The sequence below is a fragment of the Ictidomys tridecemlineatus genome, chromosome 4 (genome assembly GCF_052094955.1).
Source record: "Ictidomys tridecemlineatus isolate mIctTri1 chromosome 4, mIctTri1.hap1, whole genome shotgun sequence".
NCBI classification, from domain to species: domain Eukaryota; kingdom Metazoa; phylum Chordata; class Mammalia; order Rodentia; family Sciuridae; genus Ictidomys; species Ictidomys tridecemlineatus.
Window position 1 is genome coordinate 174,361,278 of NC_135480.1, and position 25,277 is coordinate 174,386,554.

Genomic DNA, 25,277 nt, shown 5'->3' on the forward strand with positions numbered 1-25,277 from the left:
GCCCTACACAATACCAATTCCTGACGTCTTATATATCTTTTCTGTAACTCCTACCCCCATCTGTAGAAGTATTATCATCGTTGTTTAGAAATGAATCTGAAGCTAGGTGTGTGGTGCATACCTATAATTCCAGAAACTCAGAAGGTCTGCCAAGAGGATTGCAAGTTTTGAGGTCAGCCTCAACAAGTTAGTGAGACTCTGTCTCAAAATAAAAAATAAAAAGGGCTGGGGATGTAGCTCAGTGGTAGAGTGTCCCCTGGGTTCAATCCCCAGCACAAAATTTAAAAAAAAAAAAAACGTAAAAACGTAGGGCTGAGGGAACTTGCCTGGTACTGCAGAATTTTTTTTTTTAATGGATACACAATACCTTTATTTTATTTATTTGTTTGTTGTTTGTTTTTATGTAGTTCTGAGAATCAGACCAGGCAAGTGCTCTACCACTGAGCTAAAACCCCAGCCCCATAATTTGTTTTTAAGAAGGGTTATATGCCCATCTTTTTATAGTTCTCTGCATTGACCAGAAAGAAATGAAAATGACTAGAAGCTGGAAAAACCAAAGCAATGTTCTATTTTTTCATTATAATGGCTAGTAGTTAGCTAAAGTGAGTTCCTATGCCTTAAATAAACACATGTAATGTAAATAGGGACTAAACTCCAGCAAAATGAATGGGAATTGAAATGGAGCTCAAATAAGAGAGCAAATTATTGATAAATTCTAGTGAATCTTCAAGAGCCAGAGTTTTTAATTCAAACATAATTTCAGTTGTCAATACAGTATAAACTGGACTCTGATTAATAAATATAACACTTTGGGCTCTGGAAAGAGCTGACTTTATGATTTAACTGTCTTGTCTTTCTTTTGAATGCAGCCATTTCAAATACCTACTTCATAGTTTGCATAGTCCTGGTTATTTGTTTGGTTTTCCTCAGTGAACTAGAAGCTCCATGAAGGCAGGTACCAGGTCTGTTTGTTCATATAGTACAGTCAGTGCCTGGCACTTCATTGGTGCTCAGTTAATATTTTTTACTAATTTATATAGTCTTTATCTAGATTTTGGCATCTCAAGGTTCTCAGGATCATAATTCCTTCACATACCTGCCTGAAGCAGGAAAGGAAATTCTTCCAGAGCCCTGCTGGTATGCTTCTGGGTTAGGCTGTTACATTCCCCAGGTCCTACCTCTTTGGGTGGAGCCCCCAAGGCTTGATGCCACATGGGCTGTGTTTTTGGCAAAGGGGCTTGTCCTTGTTGTGAGGTTCTGACTATAAATGGATTATGCTATTTCCTGTCCCCAGGTGAACTCAGTGGGGCTGCAGCTGGCTGTGAGAGTTGAGTTACTGCTTTCTCTTCTGGAACCTCCCTCCTCTAGAGATGGCACCAGTATAGGGTGACCAAGTAGGAAATGCCAAACCTTTTCCTGAAGTTCTAAACAGCTTAAGGAGTCCTCCAGATGGAGCTGGAATCGCTCCCAGTGAGAAGAGCTGGATCTTACATAACTTTATAGACAGCCCTTTTTAGGAAAAAACAAACTGTTCCTCGGCTACTGCTGGACTTTTTGAGACACATCCTGAATTCTTTCCTAGCTGCTCAGCATTCCCCATTGAAGGCAGCTAACAGGACAAAACTGAAGATTGGTAAGGTTAATGGGGAAAATAGGAAAAGGGAGGGAGAGAGGGATGTCCATCATTCTGGCTGGAACATACTGTTCTGGTTCTCAAGCTGCAGCTCCCATCCAGGCAGTAGAGGGAGCACAGTGTAGTGTGGAGGGAACTCTGAAAGAGGAGTGGTACCTCTCTGCACATTCCAGAAGACAGCCCTTGTATTTCTTTTTCCTTTTCTTTTTTTTTAAAGAGATTTCTTTCTTTCTTTTTTTTTTTTTTTAAATGGGCCTTTGTGTGCAATGCTGAGAATTGAACCCAGTGCCTCACACATGCCAGGCAAGTGCTCTACCACTGAGCCACAACCCCAGCTCTAGCCCTTGTATTTCTTGTATCCTCCTTAGCACCCCCACACTCTAACAAGAAGGACTATAAACATGTAAATGGCTATAATAAACCACATTCTGCTCTGGAGAAAGATGTTTTTCTAGTTTAGTTTGGTGAAGATTCAGTTCCTCCTTAGTTCAATTCAGGAAACATTTTAAGCATCTACCATAAGCCTTTGAAGGATTTTCGTTGTTTTTATTGTTTTTGTACTGGGGTTGAACTCAGGGGCATTTAACCACTTAGCAACATTCCAGCACTTTTTTGTATTTTAGTTAGAGACAGGGTCTTGCTGAGTTGCTTAGGGCCTTGCTAAGTGTTTTTTTTTTTTTTAAATTGACTCATGTACATATTTATGGGGTACCGTGGGACATTTTGAAACATTTATACAATGTGTAAAGCATAATGGCATATCCATCACCTTAAACATTTATGATTTCTTTGTGTTGGAAATATTCAGATATTCAAAATTTTCTCTACTAGCTATTTTAAAATACATGATAAATTATTCTTTAAAGGTGTTCAAAGAGGCTGATGTAAATAGACTTCATCTTCAAAGGATAACTCCAAAAGGAGATCAATTTCAAGGTTAATGTAGAAATTTAGTCAAGTAATAATTATAGGTTGGTCTTTAGTCTGTAGGGATAGAGAAGGGTGAAAAGAATCAGTAATACTTGATGATCATTGGAATACGGTAGAATGTATAAAGTAGAAGATGACATAAGTAACCAAAACTCAAAATTGATGACTTAAAATAAGTTGGAAGTTTTTTTTTCTCAGCAAAAGCAACAAATACAGCCAGCCCTGGCAGCTTCATAGTCATTTGAGACCCAGGCTTCCTTCCTGATTTTTCCTCTGCTATCCTTAGGCCATCTTTATGATCACTCATACCCTACTAGCAGCAGGATAGGAAAAGGATGCACTCTGTTCATCATAAAGGGACTGCCAAGAAGTCCACACAGCATTTATATTGTAGCTTAGTAAAATGGCTACTCCCACTGTAAGAGAGATGGAAATGTAGAATTTTAATTGAGCAGCATCAAATCCAGCCAAATACCAAGGTTCTATTAAATTAAAAGTGAAAAAGACAGTGGATAATTCATTGGCAGCTAACAATTTGGCACCTGGGAAGGTGGGCAACTAATTTGATTCAGGCAAATTGTTTACAAAAGAGCAGAGATTTCACAAAGGTACACATGTACCACTTGAAAAGAGATGACTTTGATCAGTAGGCACAGCTTTAACATTTAAATCTTACTATTGTGAAGAATAAACAATTTAGTTCAGATAAATCCCCAACACAAGTATCAATATAGCTATACTAATTTAATCTGAATCACTATCAGGTAAAATTGCCATATTTGTGATTTTAAGTATCTTATCATTCATTAATATTCTGATTATAGAAGAGGGTAGACCAAACATATTGCTGCTATTTAAAACAAAATCCAAACAAGGTACAAATTAAGGCATTTGCTTAATCTCTACCACAGATATTAGCAAGGGCTTTGAGAGTCAGGCAAGAGATCCAAGCCCAACTCTTCTAATTTCAAGCTCTATGATCTTGGATAAAGTTAATCTCTTTAAGAGTCTCAGGTTTCTCAACTCCAAACAGCAGTGATACTATCTACTTTGCATAGTTATAGTAAAGATTAGAAATGCATTTATGACAAACATCTAGTATAGTTGGTAGCATAATAAAAATAGCTAATATTATTATAAGTATTTGTTATTTGCAAGAAGTCATTTATTTCCTTCTATCTCGTGGCACATTGAGAGGTTTTCCTCCAAAGATTTATAACCATTTGTACATTATTCTTAAGTTGCTTCTATAGCATTTTGGTTCCTGTTTACAAAGCCTGTAACTATTTGTGATAGCACCTCCATTCACAGTCTCCCCTTCATCTTTGCTCAAAATGAACTCTCCCCCGCCTCAAACCTTTCATCGATATTTATCACGTCCAAGCCCATCTTCCTGTTAATGATTTTCTTACTATCCACATTCGTACCACATATGGAAGTAGGGGAGGGGTTGGGGCCTAAGCCAATTGAGGTATGGATTTGGAACCTGAGGGCAGGGGGAAAAAAATGTCTTGTAGAATCATGTAATAGTATTGTTAAGCAGAAATAGAAAAATAAAGATGGTTTATAGTTCATTCTGATAATGCTTACTGCATTACTGCTAAATTCCACAGATGCTTTTGAAGTGCTTTATGTGAGGGAAATTAGCCAGTCTGTCAGACCCAATACAAATAACCTCAGGATTCTTCCTTTACATTCCTTAGTGGCTCCTTAGCGGGGAGCTGCCTCTGAAATGTCTGCATCAGCCCTGCAGGAAGAGGAAAGAACATCTTCTGGGATCAGAATTTTGAGATACAGACCTTGACTAATGAGACCTTTAATGTCTAAAGTAGGGGTCAGCAAATTGTGGCCTATGCCAGGATGTTTTCATATGGCCCACAAACTGAGAGTGATTTTTACTTTTTTTTTTTTTTTTTTTGGTAATGGGGATTGAACTCAGGGGCATTCGACTACTGAGCCACATCTCCAGCCCTATTTTGTATTTTATTTAGAGTTAGGGTCTCACTGAGTTGCTTAGCACCTTGCTATTGCTGAGGCTGACTTTGAACCCTCGATCCTCCTGCCTTAGCCTCCTGAGCCACTGGGATTACAGGCATGTGCCACTGTGCCCAGCTGTTTTTTACATTCCCAAATTAGATTAATTTCAGATGTTCTTACCACAAAAATGATAAGTTTTTGAGGAGATATATATCTCTTTATATAAAGATATATATCTCTTTATATATATCTCTCTTTATATAAAGAGATATATATCTTTTTGAGGAGATATATATGTGTGTGTGTTAATTAGCTTGATTTAATTATTCCACATTGTATTCATAAATCAGAACATTGCTTTTTACTCCATAAATACATATACATTGTCAATTTACAACAAAACATAAGAAAAAGAATATATGGCATAACAATGTGGCCCACAAAACCTAGATATCTATTCTCTGGTCTTTTGAATTTGCTGATCCCTGATCCAGAGGCCTTTTCTCTAAAAGGAGGTGGGTCTCATCAGACCCTGCAGGAATTTTAGATGTCTGTTTTAAATCCCAGGATAGGCACTGGCAGAAAGAGGTGTCAGCATCAATGAAGAATAATTCTGGAGACCTGGCCAACTAACCCCATACTGAGGAATTGCCAGGCTAGCAAGACTGAAGGCTTGTGTTGGGCTTAGAGCACAGTATTGCCTTTGTTCTTACTGAGCAGTGGCATAAGTCCCTTCGTTGGTGTTGCTTTCTCATACCTTTTAGGCTAAGTTCAGTAAGTCCTGTTGCTGATGCTGTATCAGTGGGATACATGCCTCAGATTGGAATACTGGGCCCCCCATATGGGATAATTCAGTTTGTGACTCCTGGATAGAGCAAGAGGATGCTTCTTTTTGCTACCATGTTCCCACCCAGGGATGCTTTACCACTGAGCTACATTCCCAAACATTTTTATTTTTTATTTTGGGCACTAAGTCCTTAGGGCCTTGCTAGTTGCTGAGGCTGGCCTTAAACTTTCAATCCTCCTGCCTTAGCCTCCCAAGTCGATCGATGGATTACAAGCATATAACACCACACCCAGCTGTTTCTTCCTTTTCTAATATAAACTAATGGAAGTCAATTTCTTATGTCTCCATAAGCAGATTCCTATTGCACATGTTCCTCAAATCAGAGGTAGGGATTATAGGCCTGAAAGAAAGGCATTGAACCTTAATGGACAGACTACTTCCCAACATCACTGTGACTTAGAAGAGGGAAAACCCCAGGAGGTAGCCAGGGCTCTCTACTTACATACATGAAATGACAGTTCTATTTCTGAAATACTTTACTTAAAGGATTTGATAGAGTTTACATTTCCTGTTATTTGTTTTTATTTTTCAAATATTTTTTGTTGCTACAATATCAGAAGATGTATACAATTAGACCCTTTTCAAGGAAGTAAAAGAGCTTGAAAAGGTAGGTACTCTGCCCCAGATGACCCAGCAAGCCAGGGAAGAAGCCAAAAATGAAAGCAGTGTTTCTATTCTTGGGCGTCCTGCCACTGTTTTAGGTATGGGTAGCTTCCAGATAGAACTGAGATCAAACTTCTTTATCACTAGTGATCAGATCTCATTGCTTTGGGGCTTCATTGTTTTTCTGATGACCAGGTAGATAAACCTTGAATGACACAAAAAGAATGTATTGATTGAGTGGTTCACTAGCTTGCCTTTCTGCCAGCACCCTAGCTCCTCAAAGTATTGGTATGTTGTGTCACTGATGATGGTTGTGAGTCAGCCACGGTCAGGAAGATGACAGAGTTATTGTTTCTGTGTGCGTGACTGCTTTCTTTGCACTTCAGCATTCCTACCTGGTGTGTAGTACATTCTTGTCATTCCAAAGAAGTCTGCTGTGTACACAGTCCCATAGGCCAGTCTACATCTATTTACATCAACTCTCCAGCTGCCAGCCTCCTCACGCTCCTATCTGCCTAATGGAACAAGTAGAAAAATGTGTCAGGAGTTGCCTTTCAGGGAGGTAATTGGGATATCCATAGAGTTCCAGATGCTATGGTCAGAGTATACAGTTGCTAGGATCCTAGCCCTTGGGGGACAAAGAATCTTTCAGGAGGGATCATCTGGGCACTGGCTCTTGGCCAGATGATGGCTGATTTCTTGGTGGTTTAATCTTATTGTGTAATGAATGTCTAGGAAAGAAACTCTGGTGACACAAATTTTCAAGGAATTTTATATTCCTGCTAAAAACTATGCAAATCAATTGAGGACCAGCTTAACCCATTCTTTGTCTCAAATATCTTATAAAACTCTCCAAGCAGACTTTTCTTTTTCATCTTAACACTCTCTGTACTACTCTGGGACTTGTGAAAGGGTCCGCTTTTGGTTGGTTCAATGGCAGTCTCTCCTTGATTTTATTCATCATTTCAATGCAACCAGTTTGTGAGTGGGTGTATGTGTGCCCTGACTAAAACAGTGTGTTAGATCTTTTGTACAAGACTCTGAAGAATGCTATGAGCAAAAGTTTTCAATTTGAGGTCCATCTGGTCCCAAAGAGTTGGGACTAGATACCTGGACCCATGAAAGCTCTGTTTCTTCCCCTTCCCTGTCACTGTTAATGCTAAACTGATTTTCAACAAAGCTAGCTTCCTCCAGAATCCAACTTAGCAACCTGGAGAAGCCTGAGGCCACTCCTATAGCAGGAAGCTGTCCTACATTTGGGCAGTAACCAGTAGAACTTGATACTGACGCCAGAGTGTAAAAATAAACACCTCCTACGGTCTGTCTTAATCCATTGGCATCAGAGTTGCTATTATTAGTCTTTAGGCCTCACAGGCAGCTGTGATGGACAGACAACAGCCTAGTCAGACCTATCCTGCCATCTTGGGATCAGAGTGTTCCTCCCCTTCACCTCCTGGGATGTTATCTGGGGCCCCAGGAGAAGCAGCATCAGTCTGGGCTCATACCTACAACAGGTATGAGATGGAGTCCTATAATGTCTTTAGTCTGCAAGAGCCTGAGGCTCCCAGCACCAGCTACCAGTCTACAGTATAATGAGCATAAGATGACTGATTCAGGCCTAGTGTAGAGCAGGGGGGAAAAGAGAATATGACTTTCTTTCTATTCCTTTGACTCTTTTTTTTTTTTCCATTTGTAGATGGACACAGTACCTTTTTTTATTTTTTATTTTTATGTGGTGCTGAGGATCAAACCTAGTGCCTCACACATGCCAGGCAAGCACTCTACCACTGAGCCACAGCTCCAAAAAGAGATTTTTTGCTCCCCAATTTCCTAGACCTGGAATCTTTAAAACTGGGAGAGAGGAAAGGACTCTTTCCTCTGCCAGGGGTATAATAATATTAGGGACTTATTACTGAGCACTAATCATGTGTCAGGTATTACATAGAGTATCTTATTTAATTCTCCGTCAAACCTTTGAGGGAAAATATGCCAGTATTACAGCTGAAAGACCTCAGGTTTGGTGAGGTTTACTGATTTCCCAAAGTTACATAGCTGTTTAAGGCCAGGCCCATCTTTACACCAAATCGGTGCAATGAACATTATAGAACATAGGCTCCCAAAGCCTCAAGAACTGGCCATACTCCAACCACCTGCTTTTTAAAAATTTAAAAATAAACAAAAACAAGCTGGAGCTGGGCTTGGTGACACACGCCTATAATCCCAGTGGCTCAGGAGGCTGAGATAAGAGGATCTCAAGTTCAAAGCAACTTTTAGCAATTTAGTAAGACCTTATCTCAAGATAAGAAGGGCTGGGAATGTGGCTCAGTGGTTAGGCACCTCTGGGTTCAATCCCTGGTGTAAAACAAACAAACAAAAAAAAAACAACAAAAAGCAAGCTGGGCTCAGTGGCACCTGCTTGTAATCTCAGTCCTTCGGGAGGCTGAAGCAGGAGGATAGCAAGTTCCAGGCTAGTGTTAGCAATTTAATGAGACCTGTCTCAAAATTAAAAAATAAAAACAAGGACTGGTAATGTTACTCAGTAGTAGAGCACTTCTTGTTTCAATCCCTATTACTATGGGAAGAAAAAAAGAGTTAACAAAAAATATTTGCTTACTTTAATCTTATAACTTAATATTGAGTAATTGGTACATAAAAATGGTTTCTGCTGCCACTTGCTAGCAAGGCAAGTGCTTTTACCAAGCCTGGTGACTGTCTAAAGTCTATTGGAAATTAAGGACACCTCCAGGAAAAGGGTTTGACTCTGACAGACTGATAGTACTCCTGACATGACCCCCTGCTGAGAACATGGCCAGATCAGAACTTGGTTCCCTAGAGGAGCAAGGCTTTGATGGCTTCTTGTGGACATGATATGAGGGAAGGGTGCCCTTAAATGAAAAAATTTCCTTGAAAGGCAGCCACGCTTCCCTCTCACTTTATCCTGCCTCCCCCACCCTGGACCCACAACTGGCTTGTGTAATTCAATCCAGATTCTTCTCATAACCTACTTCTCAGTGCATATGTGCCCTTTTATTTACAGCTTTGGACAAACTGATTGGATAGCAGCTTACCAGCCTACATGTTTCATCCACTGTCTAGAGGGAGGGAGAGCAGAGAACACTCTGACTTCACTTCCTAGAGCCCAGAAGCCAAAAGGATCAACCAAAGAGTAAGCAAGGTATTAACCACACTGAGCAGTTAAGAAGCAGCATAGGAGTCTTTTGTGTTCCAGCCACCTTACTCGTGCAAAACACATTCTTGAAAACTGTCCTGCAAGCAAAAGCAGGCCAAGCTGGGGCTTTGAGCATCCACCTCTGGTCTCTGTGTTTTCCTGTTCCCTGCTGCTCAGCTACACGTAGCATTGAAAGGCGTTACCCTGTGGTCTCTGCTGCATTCTCAGTCCCCTCATCTGAAGAGCTCTGACTGTCAAGGTAGGAACTAAATCTTCCTAATTCCCTATAGTCCCCTCTCCCCATAACATACATCCTCAAAAGAAATAAGATCTACAGCAAATTCTCAGTCTCTAGGGAATTAAAACCGTAGCAGTTAGAAGCCAGACACTTGGGAGGGTATGTGTCCACACAGTCATGCTGGAATGCAGGAGGGTGAGAAGGAGAGTGTTTATTAACACCTTGCACAGGAACCTCCCTGGGGCTTCAGATTTTATTTTGGCTTAGTTTATAATTAGGCCTGAAAGGGACCTTAAGAGGTCATCTGAGTGAACCCTCTGCCTCCAAATGGGTACAGTTAGTTGAGCTAAGGAGGGAATCAAATGGTTGCCCTGGTGGAGAAAGCATCCACTTTCTGACTGGTCCTGTGGGAAAAAAAGAAGTTTTTTTTTTTTTTTTTTTTCTCTAGGAATAGTCCCTTTTGGACAGAAAGAGACTCTGGAACAAAGCTAGTTTTTTCCCAATTTTTATGGAATAAAGGAAAGCCACCCTTTGCAATGAGGGTCAGTATTTTCTAGCCTGTTCTTTCCTAGCTATAATTTCCTAGTGCTGCAGTCTCCATTCATTGAATGGAGCCTGGGGAGCTTGAGGCACTGCTGAGCCTAGGAAGTAAAAGGCTTGGAACTTGTTGAGGATTCTGCCCAAGCTGTTCTCTGTCAGTGATATTTTTTAAAGGTGTCTGCAAATTTCATAAGGTGTCTGCAGTTCATAAGGGAGAAAACAGACCTGGGGAAAAGAAAGTAGGCCCACACTAGGTAGTCCTAGGGAAGAGCCCATTTGCTTTAGGCTTTTTCCAAGGTGTCTATATTTGACTTTTAGGGGTGGGGTGGACTTTTCTACAACATAGGTAAGAAGTCTAAAGCAAAGCATCTTCTGTGCTTCAAAAGAGGACACTATATTAGGGATCCTAAATAGGAAGCAGCTGGTGTGTCTGGGACAGCCTTCAGCCTAGACCCTTCCAGCACACTCCCAGAATGCTGCCCAGCCTTACTTGGAGACCAAAATAACATGAAACCAGTTAGAAACTAGCCTGAGTGAAGAACAGCTATACTCTACTCCAGGGAAAGACTGATGACCTCCTGGACGTTGGCTGCCATTTCATTTGTAGAAATCAGACTCCTGAGGCTATAGCCAGGTGTGCAGACATCGAACAGCTTGTTTGTTCTCTTTTTTACAACTCAGGCTCAGATGTCACAAAAGTCCCTGTTACTACCACTTCTTAACTATCCAAATTCTTTCAGCAGCTCTCCCGTATTTCACAGAGAAGTACTTGTCTTGTAGAAAACTCAGAGCTTCTGTCTAATTTCATGGCATCTAAAGATGTAGAACTTTGATAGCTAGAGGGTGGTTATACAAGCTGACTTTCCTGAGTTCATATACAGGACAAAGTTTATTTATGTTCTGGAAAATTAAGTATGCTATTGAGGCTGGGGATGTGGCTCAAGCGGTAGCGCGCTTGCCTGGTATGCGTGCCGCCTGGGTTTGATCCTCAGCACCACATACAAACAAAGATGTTGTGTCTGCTGAAAACTGAAAAATAAATATTAAAAAAAAATTCTCTCTCTCTCTCTCTCTCTCTCTCTCTCTCTCTCTCTTTAAAAAAAATTAAGTATGCTATTAGTGAAGTTAACCAATATTATTTTATAAACACTTGGTTTAGCAGCCACAAAGAAAGAGAAGAGATGATTTCTGTCAATAAATCATTTGTTTCTCTTCCTGTATTCCCAACCCCAACAAACCATGCTCAGTGCTGCTTTTGCCTTTGCCTTTGGCCAGGATCTAATAAGCCATAGCATCCCTTCAGGATGCCTTTGAGGACCAGGCACAGTGGCACATGCCTATAATCCCAGCAACTTTGGAGATTGAAGCAGGAAGATCCTAAGTTTAAAGCCAGTCTTAGCAACTTAGCAAGGTACTTAGCAACTCAGTGAGACCCTGTTTCTAAATAAAATACAAAAAAAGGGTCAGGGATGTGGCTCAGTGGTTAAGCACCCGAGTCCAATCCTCAGTAACAAAAAAAAAGAAATGCCTTTGTGGGTCTCAGAGTGGGGGAAAGGGAGTCAGAGTGTACAGAGCCTTCACTTCCCCTGCTTCAACCAGAGTAGCTATTTTATGTATTTGGGCTGGAAAAAAATAATTTTTTTTTTGAAACCACCACTCTAACCCTCTTCTCACATCCTGAAATGTCTTCTTTGCTGCCCTGGCCCCCTCAAGAAGCATATTGACAATGATTTTAACAAAATTATTATTCCTTCAAATTGGACTGTTACTTCTGAACATCAGCCAGTGCCTTAGACATAGCGGAATGCAATAGTAGATGCTTGTGGCTTACTTGGTTGATTAGTGACTCACTAAGTGATATTAATTAATAACTCCAGATTGTTTCTAGTTCAGGAAAGAAAGTACAGTTTATCATAATTAATTTGGATTTGTTTTAATTTGACCATTTCTGATCTTGGCTACTGGAATTAATCACACAGTCTGAAGTGAAACCATGGCCACTCACAGGTTGTTGCTGATGTAAAGGATACCTGCCTAGGTTAATCCAAAGAAAGTACCCCTATAAATTTCTAAAGAAGTGTCTTGAAGTGAAAGGTCAGCTTGAGTGCTTATTAGAAAAGACCAGAGACTATTTACTAAGATCTTATCTGTTTTCTTTTTGTTACAAATTACCTGTCTGGAAGTTTCCAAACCACTCAGTGTCTTGATTGTGGAAAAATGAAGATCTTTTTCTCTGCTGAGATACACTTGTTGTACCATCTAACTGTTTATCAGCAGCCTCCAATACACATCTATATTTGGGAGATGGTTTGCTCTATTTTTTGTCTTTAATTAACTTACATGTTTTATAAAAGTTATAATGTATTAAGTTATTTGTAAAGCTAAATAACAGAAAAGGGACATTAGTGGGAAAATTTGCCAAATTCAAAAAAATCTACAAGTTTAATTAGTAGTAATATACTCAGTGTTTATTTCTTTTTTTTTTTTTAAGAGAGAGAGAGAGAACTTTTTAATATTTATTTTTTTTAGTTTTCGGCGGATACAACATCTTTGTTTGTATGTGGTGCTGAGGATCTAACCCGCGCCGCATGCATGCCAGGCAAGCGTGCTATCGCTTGAGCCACATCCCTAGCCCCTCAGTGTTCATTTCTTTGTTTTAACGTTTGTACCACAATTATGTAGGAGGTACATATGCTAACAGAAAGGAATTAAAGGATGTACAAAAGAAGCCAGATGTGGTGCACATACCTGTAATCCCAGCTACTCAGGAGGATGAGGTGGGAAGATCACAATTCTAGGCCCAGAGCTGGGATTATAGCTCAGTGGTAGAGCACTTGCCTAGCATGTGTGAGGCACCAGGTTTGATTCTCAGCACTACAAATAAATAAATGAAATAAATGTCCATCAATAATAAAAAGTAAATATGAGGCCAATCTGGGCAACTTAGTGAGACCCTGTTTCAAAATAAAATCAAAAGGGCTAAGGATGTAGCTCACTGGTAGAACACACATGAATTCAATTCCCAGAGCCAAAAAAAAAAAAAAAATGTGCAGAAACTCTGAACTCCCTTTGTGTAAATTCTATAAATCTAAAATTATTCCAAAATGACTTATTTTTAAAGATTTCTACCTAACCATAAAGGTCTTCACAATGAAGAAAAAAAAGCCAAATAGTACCAAATCTGGGACAGTGTGAGCATCAAAATCAATACCAATAATGGATTGTGACTCACTGAGTTAAAAAAAAAATCCATACTTATACCAAATAAATAAAAAAAGAAAGGAAGGAAAAGGAAAATCTTTTTATATTAAAATAAATGTACAAGGAATAGTAAAGAGAAATTTTTCATGTTCAGCCATCGTAGTAATTGACTAATTCGGATAATAATTATCAATGACTGTTAAAAAGAACTAGAAGAAAATATGCTGGGTTACAGGACACAGTCTGAAAGTAATCTCCCCATAGGTTACCTATTAATTACAAAGGAGAACATGGTAACTTCACAATAGAGAAGCCTGGCAGATACTGTCATAATCAAAGGTTCAAAGTTAGCATTATCAATAAAGTGACCAAAAAATCTCCTGAGTTGGGTTTTGTTTTTTTCTTCTCTGCATTGTGTCTGTTTCTCTTGGACTCCTGCTTTCTGTTTTTGTTCTACTCTGTTCTTTCTTTTAGAGGCTGTCTTTGAAAGTTTGGTAATCTAGCTACTGATTAATATTTAAGAATCAAGTATTAAAAACCTGATTGGAAATCTTGTGGGAGTGAATAGGCACATTAGCTGGTGAATTTGTATGGAGGGCATCTGCAGCAAGCTGGCTTTCTCATGGGGGAACACCTAGAAATCTGTATCTGATAGTCTTCTCTGGATTAATTGAGTTTCTACGGAGAAGTTATCTTCCAGGGCTAAGGGTAGAATAAATCAGTTTAGCTATTGTTATTCTCCAGAAATAGAAAGGAGTCTAGGAATTCTCCAATGGAGACTTTCACTTCTCCAATTTCCATTTTGGCCCCTCATTCTTACTTCTGTGCCTTGTTTTCCTGAGTCTAACCTAGTTCCATTTAAATTTCTCTGGAAAATCTCCAGTTTCCTTTGGGAGCAGGAGAGGGGTCCATCTCCTGACAGTGTAGGGTAGATGGTGGGGATTGGGAGTCTTAAATTGCTGCTTCTAGACTTGAACCAACATCCTGGTTTTTAACTGTTTAGTACTTCACCCTACTTTCAGAGTACTTGGTCTCTAATTCCTGAGTCATTCTAGGATTCTTCAGAGGTGAATCTATTTGAATCTTTGATAGCATCTCTCTCTGTATGCACTGGTTTTGTGTCTAATATTTGTTCTCCTTTGTTGTTTTTGTTGAAAGTAATTTTTGAGAGATGGCAAGGGTATACCTTTACTCTGTTTATTAAAACTTCAAACTTCATAGATACATATCTTTTCTTTGAAGTTTTACATACAAGATTCTGGTTCTGCCACCACTGCAGTCTGCTCAAGTCCTAAACAGATTTTTTTTTTCTTTTTGATCCTCCTAAGTTATAAGGACAGATCCAATATATAACTCTAAGAAAAGAGTTCCCCATTTTTTTTAATATTTATTTTTCGGTTTTCGGCAGACACAACATCTTTATTTTATTTTATGTGGTGCTGAGGATCGAACCCAGTGCCCCACACATGCCAGGCAAGCGCGCCACCGCCTGAGCCACATCCCCAGCCCAAAAGTTCCCCATTTTTTAAAAAATATTTTTTAGTTGTAGATGAACTTTATTTTATTCATTTATTTTTATGTGATGCTGAGGATTGAACCCAGTGCCTTACACATGCTAGGCAAGCGCTCTACCACTGAGCTACAGCCCCAATTCCTAGCATTATTTTTGATAGTGGGAATTGAACTCAGGGGCACTTTACCACTGAGCCACATCCCCAGCCCTATTTTGTATTTTATTTAGAGACAGGGTCTCACTGAGTTGCTTAGCGCCTCGCAGTTGCTGAGGCTGGCTTTGAACCACGATTCTCCTATCTCATCCTCCCAAGCCTCTGGGATTACAGGCATGCACCACCACGCCCAGTTTAGTTCCTAGCATTTTTAAAGAGTAAGAACAATGCTTTACTTTTCTGTAAAATGTGTAGTTTCATACACACAAAGTACTTTCATACACACTTTTCAGTAGGTTCCTCTTCAAATCTGTTGAAGGATCTCTCTCTCTCTCTCTCTCTCTCTCTCTCTCTCTCTCTCTCTCTCTCTCTCTCTCTCTCTCTCTCTCTCTCTCTCTTAGGCTCCACATCCTTTTTTAGCCTACTGACTTCCCCTAAAATAGCTTGGTCCAGGCATAAAAGTACTCAGTAGCCAATGGTTGTGTTCATATCTGCTTTATTTTCACCACTCTAGATTTCTCAGTTACTTAAGAAAGTTATCATGTAGTCACTGAGTTCTGAAGAGTGGTGGAATTGAGGGGTGGAGAGAGGGACCCTTATTCAGTCTATTCAGATTTACCAAAGGTTGCTGTCCCATTTTAGTCAGTTGTATGGCTTGTTTGTGGGGCTTTTTTTCTTATTACTTGATGATAATGTATATTACAATTATTGATATTTACTGTATGTCAGACACAATATTAAATATTCAATAGGATTAATTCTTTAATGTTGTAGGTGTTAACTTTTATCACCATTCTACAGGAAGTGAGGGTAAGGAAAAGCTAGACGCAGGATCACACAACATACCAATAGCTATTATATCATTTTCAAACTATTATTGATTCAAATAAACAAATTTAACTTATAGACAACTGAAACAATTACTTTTTTTCATTCATTTATTGGTGCTTTTTTTTTTTTTTTTTTTTTTTTTGGTATCAGGAATGAACCCAGGGGTACTTAACCACTGAGCCAATCCCCAGCCCTTTTTCATGTTTTATTTAGAGCAGGGTCTTGATGAGTTGTTTAGGACTTCCCTAAGTAGGTGAGGCTGGCTTTGAACTCTCATTGTTCTGCCTCAGCCTCCCAAACCTCTGGGATTATGGGCATTAAATCCTGAGGGCCTTGCTAAATTGCTGACGTTGGTCTCAAAACTTGAAATCCTCCTTCTTCAGCTTCTTGAATTGTTGGGATTACAGGAATGTGCCACCACACCCAGCTATATGTGGCTTTTTTACATTTGAAGTCCTAGCAGTCTAAATCAATTATTGTATTGTTTATTATTCACTTATGGTTTCTTGTCTTCACATTATAAACTAATTTTTGCATGCTTTTTAATTTTGAGAATTTGTGGGCTTAAGTTGGGAGATATTTTCCTTCAGAGGAGCTTTGTCTCCTTCTGCTAAGAGATATGGGGTACCACCAAACTTAGATCACTTGAACTTCCTTCAGGGGTCTCAGTTTAATGCAGGAGTCTCAGATTTAGTTTCCTTACCTTTCCAATGGTCCAAGGCTTATCTTCCTAACAGCAATGATGCTTTTAGTTCAGGCCCACAAGGAACCCTTCTTATTATACAGTTTATGATTTTTCATCCTTTTGGGAGTTTGGGAGAGTAGCTTTGGAGATTTCTCCTATTTACTGTGAGCACTGAAGTGCTTAAAAATATGTAATATATGGGACCTAGTGTTTTCCAGTGTAAGAGTTCCTCATAGTATCTCATTCACAATAATGCAGAAAACTAAACTCTGTATAACTTAATATTCTACTTCTTATTAACTTATAAGCTTTTTTCAATGCCATTAAACATATCTTTGTACACATAATTTTTATGGTTTCATTATTTTCTATTATATTGGTAAACTTAGCCTTTTAAAAATATTTAGAATATTCTCATTTTTTATTTTTTAAAAGTTATACTGGAGTAAACATAATTGTGTAAATATGAGGTAAGTCAAGGGGCATGAGGGTATAAGGGAAAAGGATAACTGTTACTTTAGGACAAAGGTTACTAACTCAAAAGCCTTATAGGAGCCAGGCAAATAAATAAAGTGAATAGTTCAGAGTTTAAGATCTTGGCATTAAAGATCTATTTACTAAGCATTTTATTAGGACTCAGCTTTTTGGGTTTTTTCTTCCTTATTTTCCTCTTCTCCATTTTATAAGCTGTTTGCAGGTTATGCTAACCTGCAAGCTGACATAGTTCCAGCTAGCCTGCTCTGCATATCATTCAATAGCTGTATCAAACAAACTGGTGCCCTACTATGTGTTAAGATCCTATGCTCAGAAGTATCTATCAAGGTATAAGACATAGTCTCATTCTCTAAAAATGTCCTTTTATCAATAGATAAATAGTCAAATAAAATGGCCAAGGCCTGATACTAAATGAGTTGTACAGTTCAGGAGAACTTCCATGACAAAAGTTTCTAGACATGGTAGAATCTGAGCTAGAACCTTTTTTAAAAAAAATGGCAAGAGAAATAGAGGTTACAGTCCAGATATCTTCCCAGTGGCATGAACTAACGCTAAAAATTTGGAATAGATTTCATTGGAACATGGTTAGGATAAGTAAGAATGAACTTTGATTGCCTCCTTAAGGAATTTGGCTTTATCCTTGGATGGCAGGGGCCACTGATGACTTTTTACCAGTAGAGGAACACATTGAAGGCACTACTTTGGGGAAGTTAAATTTGTGTCAACATATATGATACTTGGGGGAGGACAGAGCCAGAAGAAAAGCAAGAAAACTAGTTAGAAGACTACAATAATTTGGGCTGGGGATGTGGCTCAAGCGGTAGCGCGCTCGTCTGGCATGCGTGCGGCCCAGGGTTCGATCCTCAGCACCACATACAAACAAAGATGTTGTGTCTGCCGAAAACTAAAAAATAAATATTAAAATTCTCTCTCCCTCCCTCCCTCCCTCCCTCCCTCCCCTCTCTCTCTCTCTCTCTCTCTCTCTCTCTCTCTCTCTCTCTCTCTCTTTAAAAAAAAAAGACTACAATAATTCAAAAGAGAGGTAATGCAGAACCAAATTAGGATGATAGTAATGGGGACAGGATCTAGTGTTTAATAGACTACTGGAGATTTGCTTCTGGAAGTTCAGTAAGAATGTAAGATTTAAAAATCAATAGCAAAGGGCTGGGGTTGTGGCTCAGAGGAAGAGTGCTTACCTCACATGCGTGAGGCACTTGGTTTGATCCTCAGCGCTACAAATAAAGGTATTGTGTTCACCTACAACTAAAAAATAAGTGGTTTTTCTTTTTATATCAATAGCAAAGATATGGGAAGGACTAAATCCAGCTTAAGCTGAAGGAGACTTCAGATCTGAAACTTTCTGTAAGTCTGCATTTGAATATGGGCCAAGAATTGTTTTATTAAATAATGAAGAAAGATATAAGAATTAGAACTAGGAGGATTAGTGTTACAGAAACCAGAAGAAATGGTGTTAGAGTAGGAGAAGATGGCTAATCATGTCAAATCAATTAAGATATTATAAGTTGAAAAAATTAAAGCTGCTTTACACAATTCAAATATTACAAGAAGGCAGATTTCTGCTGGTTAAGAAATGATGCATAATCCCAGCAACTTGGAAGGCTGAGGAAGGAGGATCACAAGTACAAGGCCAGCCTCAGCAATTTAGCAAGGCCCTAAGCAACTTTGAGAGAGATCCTGTCTCAAAATAAAAAGGGCTAGGGATGTGGCTCAATTGGTTAAGTACCCCTGGGTTCAATTCGTGGCACCAAAAAAGAAAAGAAAGAAATGGTGAAGGAGAAAATAGAGTTAACAGGCCATTCTTTTAAGAATTTTGTTGTTGAAAGGGCAAAAGAAAGAGAGGATTGTCTGAGTTGACATGCCAGTGATAGCCTCTGCTTTCTGGTTCACCTGAGATTCCCCCAGTTACAGGGCTCTCATAGATTTCTGCCTCTATGGAGCCAAGCAACACCCCTTAAAAGGCTGCTGCTGCTTTTTTATCTCTATACATATAATTGGCCCAGACATTTTATATATATATGGAATTTTTAAAAAAGTGATTGTTTTATGTTTGTTTTCATGGTTCATCTGTGTTGTGGCATGCATCAGTACTTCATTCCTTTTTATGCTGAATAATTTTCCATTATGTGGATATCCTTTCATCTGTTGAGTATGTTGGTTTTTGTTCCCATTTTTAAAAATATTATGAATAATGCTCCTGTGAACCTATTTCTTTTGGAGTCACTGGCATTACAGGCATGTGCCATGCACCTGGCCTAAGCTGCCTTTTTTTTTTTTTTTTTTTTTTTTTTTTTGGTACCAGGGATTGAACTCAGGGGAACTACACAGTCACATAATTCCAGCAGCTCTGGAGGCTAAGGCAGGAGAATGGTGAGTTCAAAGCCAACCTCAGCAAAAGTGAGGTGCTAAGCAACTCAGTGAGACCCTGTCTCTAAATAAAATACAAAATAGGGCTGGGGATTTGGCTCAGTGGTCGGGCACCACTGAGATCAATCCCTGGTACCAAAAAAAAAGATAATTTGTTAGTTTCTGTTAATGTTTGCATCTATAACACAGTGTAATTAGAAAAATAATAGCAGTATGCTTTCTCTTATGAAATGGTGATGACAGTTGATAGTTTTTTTTTGTTTGGTTGGTTTTTTGCAGAGTTATTTTGATATTGTTTTTAGTGATACTTCTGAACAATTAAAAAATTGGCAGTCCTAACTGGATATGGTGGCACATGACATGTCTGTAATCCTAGTTAGTAGGGAGGCCAAGGCAGGAGAATGGCAAGTTTGAGGTCAGCCTTGGCAACTTAGCAAGACTTTATTTATCTCAAAATAAATAAATAAATAAGAACGGGGGTTGTAGCTTAATGGTAGAGTTCTCGAGTGCCCTTGGGTATGGTTTTTTTGTTTGTTTGGTTTTGGGTGTTGCTTTTTTTTTTTTTTTTGGTGTGTGTGTGTGTGTGTGTGTGTGTGTGTGTGTGTGTGTGTGTTGGTTTTTGGTACCAGGGATTGAACCCAGGAGCACTTAACCACTGAGCCACATCCCTAGCCCTTTTTATTTTGAGACAGGATCTCCCTAAGTTGCTTAGGGCCTCACTAGGTTGCTGAAGCTGGCTTTGAATTTGCAATCCTCCTGCCTAAGCTGGAATCACAGGTGTATGCCACCGCATCCAGCTTGATGCCACAGTTTTGATGGGAATTTTGCTTTCTTGTCTTTGAAGTCAACCTGAAAATCACTGGTTCAGAAAAGAGAGTGATTATTTCTGGCTCTGAGGTGATTGGTGAAGACTTGATGGAGGAGTTGCTTAGAGTTTTGTAGATTTTAAGATAATTCTGAAGGTGGCCAAGTGTAAATCTGAATGAACAGAGGCAGTAAAGAGGAGATGGGCTTATGAAACAGGTTTGAAGCTATTCAAAGTAAGGTTGGGTGGAGGAGAATAGACAGCCAAGGTGAAGGACCCTGGAAGCCAAAATCAGGAGCTTCAACTTCTGAGAATGACAAACCATTACAAGGGACAGGAGAAGTGATATGTTGAAGAAAGATAGTGCTTTAGGAAAATGAATCTGGGAGTACTGGAAGGTAAATTGCAGGTGGGAAAACTAAGAGGCTGTTGAAGTTTATAGTATATTTGTATTTTGTTTCTGGTTATAAAATAATTTGATCTTTCATCAAAAGCCATATAGATTGTTGGCTTTTTGGAGAGTTATTTTGATACTCTTGTTTTTAGTGATACTCCTGAACCAATTAAAAAATTGACAATCCTAGCTGGGCATGGTGGCACATGACCATAATCCTAGCTAATAGGGAGGCCAAGGCAGGAGGATGGCAAGTTTGAGGTCAGCCTTGGCAACTTAGTGAGACTTTATCTCAAAATAAAAATAAATAAACAAATAAGAACTGGGGTTCTTTTAGTTGGGAAATAGGTTTCAATGTGGTCTGTGATGTGGTAAAATTAAATCAAGCACTGAAAGTATGCCGCCTTCCATAGGTGACTGGAACCCTTTCCCAGGCACATTAGAGTGGTTGGTTTAGCCTCACAGAAATTTCAGGGTCAAAGACTATGGGCTGAGAATTCTCACAATAAGCAGCTAGAACTCCAGGCACTTGGTCAGGAATACCTACTTTGCAAGCCTACAGCTATTTATCCAGTCCTCTTAGTGGTCTATACCAGTTCAGGGAGAGATGAATATGGTGACCAAAATCTCTGCTCCTTTCAGCCTCCCTGAGGGGACTGCTAATAGTTGGTTAGTTTTATGAACAGGAGCTTCTCTCCCTTCTTCCCTTCCTCATTGTTTCTTGCTTTCTAGGATCGGGGACCATGGCCCCTCAAACAAGCCAAAGTGGTCTTTTTATCCACTTTCATTCTTTTCTATAATTCATCTTAGTCACCCTGGTGTCAGAGGATATAGGCTTCATGGAGAAATAGAAGAAATAAGAAAGAGAAAGGGCTGGGGTTGTGGCTCAGTGGTAGAGCATTTGCCTACCATGTGTGAGGCACTGGGTTTGATTCTCAGCACCACATACCAATAAATATATAAAATTTAGAAATTCATCAACAACTAATAAAAATATTTAAAAAAAAAAAAAAAAAAGAAAGAGAAAGAAAACTACATTTCTTCTGGATCCTGAGAGGTAGCTGCTATGGTCTTGGACTGTGGTTTCTCTGAAGGCTTTTTTATTGAGGACCTGAAATCCAAAGGCTTCACTGTGGAGTCCAGACAGTGTATCTGCTCTCTGGATCTGTAGGTTCTGTATTTGCAGATTCAGCCAACTATGGATCACAGTATTCCGGAGGGAAAAATTGTGTCTGCACTGAACATTGTTTGGTAGGAAAAAAGAAAGATTTGTACAGACTTTTTTCCTTGTCATTACCTGAATAATGCAGTATACTAATTATTTATATAGCATTTATGTTGTATTTGGTATTATATGTAATCTAGAAATGTCTTTAAGTATACAGGAGAGTAAGCCTAAGTTAGATGCAAATACTATCCCATTTTATATAAGGATTTGAGCATTTTCAGACTTTCATATCCACAGAGGAACTGAAACTAGTCCCCACACACTCACAGATACCAAGGGATAACTGTAGGGAACCTTGGGAGGCACTCTATAGTCAGGGATACTGCTTGGGGACCCAGCCCACTTTGAGAGCATCTCTATATTCAAGGATAGCAGCAGGGAGCAGTGGCATGAAATGGACAAAGTGCTGCCACTTACTGTACAAGTGGCTCTTGCTGTGGTTTCTCTACTCCTATTCCCACAGAACTAGCCCAGAACTTGGACAGGAAAAGGGCGGAGAACTCAGGAGTTCTATAGACAACTGAAATTTTTCTCTGGCCTGAGAGAGACCATTCCCTTTCCTCAGCCTTCCTTTCCCCAGGGAAGATGGGCTTCCTGCCCTCTCAGTCTGGCTGAAGGATTCTTCCTCCATAGAAACCCACTTTGACCCAATTCAGGACTGACAAAAAACTGATGTATGTGAGAAGCCCAGTTCTGCTTCAGCTGGTAGACCTGAAGATCTAGGGAACTGAATCGAACTGTGTATTAGGAGGGGGACCTGCAGCCACATTGGTCCTAAGGCCCACAATCACTCTGTGCAGAAGCCTTCTTATAGCCCAGTCCTTTTAAATAGACCCCATCCATTTGCCTGAGGAGCCCCGAGGAAGCCTGGTGCTAAGATTGGTCAGGCATCCACAAGAACTGAGTTCCTTCTGATAGAATGGTCCCTGCAGCCTCCCTTCAGGACATCAGGAATCCCCTCCCAGACTGACTGCTCCACCCTAAGGCTAGTCTGGAATCCTAGTGAGAGGAATAAGCTGGAAAACAAGGAGCCATTCAAAGTGGACAAAAAGCAGGGGTGGGGGAGAGGTTTCTGACTAAGGTCTGAAAGCAGGGCCAAAGGAAGGAAGCTCCCAGGCTCTGCCCAGGCTATTTCCCTGACACTCCTAAGAATTGCAGAGGAGTTAGGCCCAGGCCAGCTCTCCTTATTTTTCCTTTGCTGTATTGAGATCTTCCATCTTCCGGCACCGCCTACCCTCTGCAACTGACTTCTCTCTCCACCCTCCCGTTCCCTAGGCTAACAGGCCCAGAGGGACTGATGGGGAGGGAGGCTGAGTGGCTGTACTGTGGGCATGCCTGCTCCTTTCCCTCCCCCCTTCCCTTAGCAGCAACGTCACCCGCAGCACCAGTACCAGCAGCCGCGACAGCAGCAAGGAGACGGGCTGGGATTGCGCAGCCTCCCTGCATTAGCTAGGATGCCATTGTATTAGCAGAAATCAGATCTTAGGAAATCATCCCAGCTCTCCTCCACCCCACCCCACCCCTCTGTGATCCTGTGAACAATGCCTCAGCTGGAGCTGTCCAGGTAGACCTCGGTGAGAGTGCAAAAGGACAGGAGCCTCTTGGTCCAGCTCAAGGCTCTTTACAGAGGTATGGCTCAGCGGTACTGGGGGGAGGGGAGCGGCAGAGCCTAAGAATCTCTGATCAACATTTGGGCCCTGGCTTCTGAGGGTTGGCTTTGTCTGTGAAAGCGAGTGAGTATTAGCAAGTTCCAGATAAGCTCATCCGTGCATGCATTTGGCTACCATGCAGGAATGGGGAAGTGCAGAGGCTTGGGCTAATGCTATTATGCCATTTTGTCAAGAAGCATAAGATCCTATGCTTCCTTTCTGGGCATTTGTAATGAAGCTGCTGTAGCCAATATAATCAGGATTAGGGGTGTTAGGTCTAGAAACAAAGGTTTAATGGGAGGAGACCCCTAAAGCTACTGTAAGTTTATGATGGAGACTATACTGGGATCCACAAAGCTTTCAAGAGGGGCTGGGCAGCCTTTTGCTTCACACTCATGTATATATGTGTGCACATAGACGCATGCACTGTCACTTTATCTTCTGGCACTGTGGGAGCCACTCAGCCCAAATTAAGAAAGAATGTTGACCAAAACCCCATAGTAGGGAGAGGGGGTGTGGGGGGAGAGCAGTTATTGTAATGATTCTTATAATCAGCCTTCTTATACAGACAGACTTAGCTTCTTCCTAGCAGAAAGAGACCAAAGCATAAGCTAAGTTAACATTCTCCAGTCCACCATCCTTCTCTCTTCCCTTTATCCCTGCCCTAGAGAAAACTCATTCAGGAAAAAGGCTCACCACAGGTCCTCAAGTCAAGGTCAGGTTGTTAGAGAATAGTGACAGTACATTACCCCACACACACACTCCCTTCCTTCAGGAGACCAAGAAAGAGGGAATGGGTTATAGCAGTATGTGAGGGAATGTGACTAGCAGTAGGATATTGATGACCAAAGACAGGGAAACTTTTCTTCTGAGGTTTTCCTGTTGCTGAGCAGGTAAAGAGTCCCTTAAATTTCTGTTTCCATTAACCACCTTGATTGAGAATTCAAAAACATGGTAATAGGAGACAAGCATTCCCTGGTGTGCAAATATGTGTTTGAGGTATACACTGGAAACTCGTGGGAGTGTTTAGTTCCCAGAAAGTATTTAGGAATGAACAATAGAGCAGGGGAAAGGGGGATTGTGGGACCATGAATGGGGCAGGGAGACAAGGACTGGGAACTGGAGCGGGAAGGACAGGATTGAGGACTCTACAGAGTAGAAGAGCGTGGGAGCAGTAATAGGAAAGAGACTATGGGCTCAGAGAATAGAGGTGAGTAGGTATGGGCTCTAACCAGGGAAGTTAAAGTGTAGGCCTGCCCAGGAGGTGGAAAGTAGCTGCTCTGGGAACAAGGTAGTCACTTAGACTTTAGGAAGAGGGTGTGGCCCAGATCTTTTTTTTTACCCTCCTTTGGGAGGCAATTATGATGGAAATAGTTGAGAATTAGACAAACTTGGGTTTGAATCCCATCTCAACTATAATTGTGTGGAAACTACTAAGCTTCAATTTTCTCTTCTGTAAAATGGGAATTATTATGTCTACTTGAAAGTGTCATAGTGGATGCCTATTGTGTAAATGGTCACTAATAAATAGCATTGTTTTGATAGACCAAGAGACCCATTTGGGACCAGAGTCAGTAAAAGGGCTCTTACTGAAAGCTTTCCCTGGATCTGGAGAGGCAGACTACACCACCTCATGCTGGCTGAGCCCACCCCTCTACTAGCTAACCAATAGCCATAGCTAGAGGGCTCATCTGAGAGAGCTTCCTTCAACTTTCTTTTTATTCTAGATTTTCTATTCCTTCTCCAGCTTCATCTTCCAAGTCTCTCCATTAATCACGCTAGAAAAGAAGTCTGGAATGAGCTTTTCCACCTCTGTTTTCTTGCTGCCTTTGTCAGAGTTATGGGCCACAGTATTAAACCTTGTTTTGACATAGGACAAGTCAGTCCTAGGAATCTTAGATGTGCTCTCAGTAAATGTTTTCTGTGGTATTTGAAATCAAGTCAAATATACAACATTCTCTCATTATATTCTTAACTGAACAAGAAAATTTTTCAAAAGT

The 25,277-nt window shown here is 40.2% G+C and overlaps 1 protein-coding gene across 7 annotated transcripts in view; it reads left to right on the forward strand.

Moving 5' to 3' along the window:
• Nucleotides 1-25,277, forward strand: part of Rusc2 (RUN and SH3 domain containing 2) — a 59,412-nt gene that overhangs the window by 13,732 nt on the left and 20,403 nt on the right. Inside the window, exons 2-3 of one of the 7 annotated variants that reach the window (XM_078047801.1) lie at nucleotides 9,028-9,165; nucleotides 9,337-9,418. The exons of 2 other annotated variants lie outside the window; for them this stretch is intronic. The gene's annotated coding sequence lies outside the window, so the exon portion shown is untranslated. 4 more of the 7 variants (XM_021726965.3, XM_040286007.2, XM_040286009.2 and 1 more) reach the window with 4 other exon arrangements.